We start from the raw sequence: 7,182 nt of genomic DNA, 5'->3' as shown, positions 1-7,182 counted from the left end.
ACGGAATATAACCACATGAGTCTTCACCCCCAAAAGACCAAATACATGTTAATTACAACAAGGCAAAAAAGACAAAACATCAGAATAATCCTCATTCCTTATTAATTGGCAACAATGCAATAGCGGAAGTGGGAGATCACAAAGTTTTGGGAGTAAATATCGATAATAATTTATCTTGGACCCATCATGTTAGATCGTTGTGTAAAACCATGTCGAAGAAAATATATTTGTTGAACAGAATAAAACACTTTCTTGATCCACACTCAAGGTTATTATTTTATAATGCATACATACAAACCATCACGGATTATTGTTCGACCATCTGGGACTCAGCCAGTGCAAATATTTTAAAACCACTGTATAGTCTACACAGACGAGCACTAAAATCAGTTCTATTAAAACAATCCAGTCTTGTTTTCGACGATTATAAAAAAACTTAAGATTTTGCCCTGAAAGCCAAACCAAGCCGAAAATTCAACGTCCCCATTCCGCGGATAGATCTCTTTAAATCAAGTTTAGCTTATTCTGGCAGCGTTTTGTGGAATTCTCTCCCGGAATCAGTTCGAGTCCCAACAAGTCTCAATACTTTCAAAAAACACCTCTCATTACATTTAATGTCAAATTACGAAAAGTCACAGTGATGGAAGACTTCGTTCTGATTATTTTCATATTGATCATATCTGTCCATAAAGCATCAGTGTTTCATAACGCAAGAATGTATGTATAGCCTACAACGTGTATATAGTCCTGTGAATAGTTTTCTGCCTTTTTATTTTTTTATTTTTTACTGTCATGCTTATCTTTTATAATTGTTTTACGTTTGTTATGGGGGCGAGGACGCCCCCATTCTATACGGATAGTTTCGAGGTTGACCATGGGCAGCGCCATTTTGTTGTGAAATACGTCATCAGTTTGTGTACACAGGAAGTTGTGACATCCGTCACCCTATGGGAGGGATGACGTCAAAATTGTTCATCTGTAGAAAGTTGTGAAATCCGTCACCCTATGGGAGGGGTGACGTCAAAATTGGTCATCACAGAGTTTGTGTAACACAGGAAGTTGTGAAATACGTCACCCTATGGGAGGGGTGACGTCAAAATTGTTCAACAAAAACATGATATATCGCATTGTGCAGGGTCAACTGCAACAAACTCAAACCGAGCCATTCATACCTAGCTGTATTTGAGTGACTTATATACCCGACATTTTTATTTCTTATTTTTAGCACAGGTGTAGGAAAAATCATGAACCAAAATGTTATTTATTTTCTAATTTAACATTTTTTTTACAAATATGACCATGGTCTTTTAAACATACAGTGACATTAAACATTGTTATGTTAAAAAAAAGAAAAAAGAAAAAAAGCTTTTGTGCACAAATCAGAAAATACATTGTACATTTTACCTACAGGCCAAACCGTGAGTGTCTGTGGCAAAGCCCGACCCAGGAAATTGCACTGATTTTATATTTAGATCAGAGAGAAATTGTCAAGAACAGGCGCTTGCATTTGGATGTGTCCAATGATAGTAGGTTTGGTTGTGATCAATCAGAATAATGTAGGAATAAAAATGTATGACAGTTTAGTATGATGACATGTAATTCACATATGCTGAAATATGATATTATACATCATGTAATATTATTATGGCTGTTGCCATGACCATGAAACCCAACAAAGGTTTAATGTAATGTAATTCAAAATACCAAAACCGAGCACCTATTAATCTCGTCTTTGCGCGTGAAGATTGAGGCCGTCTGCCAGCAGCGGTTAGGTCATACAGTGGAACCCCTCTCTAGCGACCTTTAAAATGTTGACAAAAATCGGTCCTTGTGGAGGGGGGTCCTTACAGAGGGAGGGGGGCGGAGTCAGGGGGCCACAAAGAAAGTCAGATTTAAAAAAAAAAAGAAAACAGAGAAGTTTGAGTTGCTGACGACCGTTCTCTCTGAAAGCAAACTGCTTCGATTTCATGTTTGTCCTTGGTGTCCACCAGTTCTGGTGCATGTACTACCCTGGCCAAGTTTCCTCTCAAGACATCAAAGAGACCGCCCCAGTATACTCTACAGCCTCTGGGCGAACCACCTCTCATAGCTAAAACTGGGTCAATGACCCCTGGGAAGAAGGTCAGTGTCTATAAAATTTTACTCCTAGGCCTGCGGCCAGGGGGGGGGGGGGGGGGAGTATACCGGTACCATTTGAGAATCAGACCAAATGAGAATTGAACCATTTGAGAACATCCTTTTTTTTCAATCACTACATCGAAGGCCTGCGGCCCGGGGTTCACAAGGGTTGGTTTGTTTGTTTGTTTCAAACCCACACCCATATACACACATTTCCCATTTAAACCATTTGTCGGCCCCCTGTCGATATTTATCGACTAAGTTCCTTGTATATATATGTATTTAAGATTAGAATAGTCCCTCTCTGGGCGAGGGCTGGTTGAAAAGAAGCTCGTTTATATTGCTTATGCCACAACCCTCGTAAAATAAAATTTGATTTGATTTGATTTGATTTGATCTCTCTCTCTCTCTCTCTCTCTCTCTCTCTCACACTCTCTCTCTCTCTCAGTCTATCTCTCTCTCACACACACTCTCTCTCTCTCTCTCTCTCTCTCTCTCTCTCTCTCGCTCTCTCTCTCTCTCCACCCTCGACACATGTACCTTGCTGCTTCAGTAGACTGATACGTTTGTAACGGCAGGTCGACGATATACATGGACACACACGCGCACGTACGCACACATCTGGAATAAGGCAGGCGTACCAACATGTGCACACGCACGAGCACACAGCCGTGACTATAAAAGGTGTGAGGCACCCAAGACGGCTCTAGGTAGAGTACTCTTACTGCAGTGCCGAGACCAACCTTTCTCCAGAATAGCGCGGAAAGAGAGAGAATAGTATATTGCATCGCGCTCAACCAGTATGGGTTCAGACTCAAGGTTGTGAGTATATATAGCGCGATGACTAGTAATTTTGAGTATACACTCGCACTTTTCTGTACGTTGAAACGATGCCTGAGGTCCTTTTTGGCAATGTTCCTTTGTTGGTGATTGCATACCCGCCCCCCCCCCTCCTCTCCCCCGCAATACTTCTCCCCCCTCCCCCATCCTCCCTTCTCGTCAGCTTTTTCCCATCATGTCGTTAATTCCCAACATACGGTGGTGTCCCTGCCAAACGCAATCACGCACACAAACGTACGCACGCATGCACAAATTGTACAGTCAAACCTGCCCTAGCGACCACCTCTCGAAAGCGACCACCTTCCCACAACGGCCACTCCGGAGGCCGGATCCCAGACGAGTTTTTCTTCAATATGATTTACCTTTCCATATAGTGACCACCTGTCTAAAACGACCACGTTTGGTCGGTCCTTTTGGGTGGTCGTTCTAGGCAGGTTCGACTGCAGTACAGCCCTTCCCGTAAACACAAACCATGTTTCAACGCAACAGATCTGAACTGCAATTCACATCACTCGGGATAAGAGCATATCCCTCCAAATTGGACACATACTAAAATGCAACTGCCTGGCTGATTCCAGTGAAGAGCAAAACATTTTTCTGTTATTAATTTCGCTGATTGACAAAAGCATCAGCGAAGAAATTATTTCATCAAAACAATCCTGCATAGAACGCATAGAATTACGTTGATGTCTGACGAAGCCGGGAGAAATGAAAGCCATGTGTGCATTTTGGGGGCTATTGCGAATATGATTCCGTTCTTGTCATACTCGGAAACGTGTATCATACAATCTTGCACACGTTTGCTTTAGTAGGGGCACAGAAGGAAAGCGTGAGACATTGTTTTTTGGTATGAGTCCAAGAGGAGGGCGGGAAAAGTAAGTAAGTTTTAAGGGGCTTATTGTCCGTCAGGTCTTAATTGCCTATATTGGACATGAATTGGTTTATACGATTCGAGTTTTTACGCCCTCACGGCTTTTGATGTATGCGTGTTTAGGTGGTATCAGCCATCTGCACTTATGGTAGAATGACCAAGATCTTTAACGTGCCATTGTGGTGACACGGGGGTGGGAGATGGATACCGTCTCTGGGTCTACACATAAAGTTGACACGTGTCCGTCCCGGGCCGGATTCGAACCAGCGACCTTTCGATCACAAGTCCAGTGCTCTACCACCTGAGCTACCCGGGCCCTGGAGGGCGGGATGGCCTTATGCCATGTAATAGCACGACCAAATCTGTCATGGTGAGCCGGTGTGACGCCGTCATCTTGGCCCTGCCGTCATATTACCCCCTCGATTTATACTCGAGACTGAAATGTTGTTTCCTGGTCAAATTAATGAAGTGAAATTTTTTAAGGACAAAAAGCATGTCCGTTTCTTGCATGTGAAGAACATTGGTGGTACATTTTAATAGATTTCACCCAAAACATCGATTTCTTCGAAAACGTGTACCGAGTGGTTACGTCCCTTGAATGAGAAGGGAAACATTTTAGGATGAATCAAATTTCTAAGTTAAATACAAAAAATTGGTTGGACAAATTTGGCCCCATGAATGTAAGGTACCCAAGGTCGCTGATCTGTACTATCGAAGGGTGGTTTTTTGTTCAGTGTGGAGTTTATACAAGATCAACGAGGCCGAGAATCGTAACATGGCGGCAGGGCCAAAATGACGGCGTCACACCGGGCCGTTTACACGAACAGGACTGTGGCTTGTATGCACGTGACGCTTCGTAGGACACGTGTTGTGGTCAACTTGACCTTGTGATTTCTGAGGAACAATAGTTTTGCTCTGCCGCAACTAAGACGGAGGTTTGATATTTCAATCGACAAAAACGAAAAGAATGACAGGGCATGGAGAAATTCCAGTCGCCAAAGGCTACGCGAACACCACGTTTATATTTTGAATAACTCAACGTCCAGACGTTGTATTCCTTTTTTGTGTGAGTGATGACATTATAACAAACCCGAAAACCAAATTGTGTAACTTATTGGGGGATTGGAGATCGTGTTTTGGTCACGAGTTTCCCTTTATGAATGTCAAAAGGACATTTGCTGTAACGTAACTGGGACGCGCGCACGTGCAATAAATTACTCAGAAATGTTCCACAACTATGATAAATAAGCCTAATTAACACATCGGTAAATAGTGGAACAGGCCGACTTCTCAGCGTCGCACCGCTGGTACTTAATCATCCTATATTTCAGGATCTGCCGGAGATGCATAATATTGTATATGGAAGGACGGGCACAGTGGCGTGGTGGTAAGAGGTCGGCCTCATAATCGGGAGGTCGTGAGTTCGAATCCCGGTCGCTGCCGCCTGGTGGGTTAAGAGTGGAGATTTTTCCGATCTCCCAGGTCAACTTATGCGCAGACCTAGCCTGCTAGTGACTTAACCCACTTCGTGTGTTCACGCAAGCACAAGACCATGTGCGCACGGAAAAGATCCTGTTATCCATGTCGGAGTTCGGTGGCGTATGGAAACACGAAAATACCCAGCATGCCTACCCAACGAAAGCAGAGTGAAGCTGACTATGCTCTCAGAGTATAGTGTGGGGAACCCAAATGGGCAAACGAGCTCACACGTAACCAGACAATTCTGGAACGCTGAAGAAGAAGAAGAATTAAGTATATGGAACCCTTTTGGGTGTTATCATTATTCGGACTTTGTCAGAACCCCTATAAAGTAAAACCTCTTTTGAATTCAAATACAAGAAATATTCATCGACACCCACCCCACCGCAACTGATTACGTACACTCTCCTCCTCTCGCTGGTCTATCTATTTCTATCTCTGTCTAACTATTTGTCTGGCTGTCTGTTTGTCTTTTTATTTGTCTGTCGACTCTGTATGTCTTTCTATCCGCCTGTGTCTCTATGTCTCTGTCTGTCTCTATGTCTCTATGTCTGTCTGTCTGTCTGTCTGTCTGTCTCTCTCTCTCTCTCTCTCTCTCTCTCTCACACACACACTCACACTCACACACACACACACACACACACACATTTGATCTCACCTTTCCAGCCATTACATTTTATCCTTATCCCCACAGTCCTTCCACCGCGCGGCTCTATATATAGATCTAGGCCCAGGTATATTAGACACATTTCAGAGGTGGAAAAAAATCATAATTCCTGCACTGGCGGCTTCAAGACAGGTAAATGTGTTGCTTAGCAACCGAGTCTTGGGATGTGCGACATATTATCCGCGAGACAATCGCTTAAGCCTCTGTTTGGTGAATGCAGCGTTCGTTCGCTCGTCTCATACGTTTTACTGCTGATGTTCGGTGATGTTAGTTTGCGGGAGAGGGGAGGGGAGGGGAGGGGAGGGGGGAGGTGAAGGTTGGAGCATGATGGGTTGGGGGGAGGGGGGGGGTAGAAGGAGGGAAGAGAGGTAACATTATGCGCAAGACAATCGCCTGAGCCCGTGTTTGGTTTTAGTGCAAGTAGTGCAGAGGGTTTTGTTCGTACGTTGTAAACACGTCTGACGTTCACGTTATACTGCTGATGTTCGGTGATGCTATTTTATTACAGTAAGGAACGGTGGAGGGGGGGGGGGGTTACTTTATCCGTTAGACAGTCGTCAAAGCCGTTGCTTGGTTAGTGATGCCAGCAATGCAGCGTTCATTTGTTCGTTCGTTTGTTCGTTCGTTCGTTCGAACGCATAGGTTTCACTGCTGATGCACGTCAGTTGTAGAGGAAGGGAGGGGGGTCGCTCTTCGTTCAATGTGCTTTCCATAACTTAGTCAACATTCTGTCTTGATGACACCTCCCTGTCCCCCTCCCCCGCTCCCCATTCAAAGATGCATTGTCCAACGGGTAGCTTTGGGTTCCGTTCTTCAGTTGTAGTTTTATTCTTCAAAAGAATACAGGGTATTCAGCTAATTCATCTGGACTAGCTCTGTTACTAGGATACTTAATCTATTTAGTGTTCACAGTGTATCTAGACACAACTCCCGAGGAAGATTAGTCAGTCATTGTCGTGATGTTCTGAATTAATGGGTTCTGCGAACTTCCTGGTTCCTGGTTTTATTAGTTTCTGTAAAGGAACATTGCTTCTCGATCGTGCAAGCAGTCATTTTCATCACCACTACATATCTATTCAACTTTGTACGTGAGACGAGAGCTTCCTTCACACACACAAACACATCCCCCCCCACACACACACACACACACATACCCTCCTTTTCCTTTTTTATTTTGGAATGTTACCTGTTTCGGATTTTTCCTGTT

General features: G+C 43.8%; 1 protein-coding gene and 1 non-coding gene across 2 annotated transcripts in view; one reads left to right on the top strand and one right to left on the bottom strand.

Moving 5' to 3' along the window:
- The window catches only part of LOC138950906 (calexcitin-2-like), a 57,717-nt gene that overhangs the window by 26,792 nt on the left and 23,743 nt on the right, over window positions 1–7,182 (top strand). The gene's annotated exons all lie outside the window — the stretch shown is intronic.
- Trnat-ugu (transfer RNA threonine (anticodon UGU)) lies at window positions 4,073–4,145 on the bottom strand. The gene has a single exon. It is a non-coding gene; the product is annotated as a tRNA-Thr (tRNA).

Source organism: Littorina saxatilis, linkage group LG16 (assembly GCF_037325665.1).
Source record: "Littorina saxatilis isolate snail1 linkage group LG16, US_GU_Lsax_2.0, whole genome shotgun sequence".
In the NCBI taxonomy this organism is placed as follows: Eukaryota; Metazoa; Mollusca; class Gastropoda; order Littorinimorpha; family Littorinidae; genus Littorina; species Littorina saxatilis.
The sequence above is the reverse complement of the archived record's forward strand: the minus strand, read 5'-3'. Positions and strand labels throughout refer to the sequence as shown.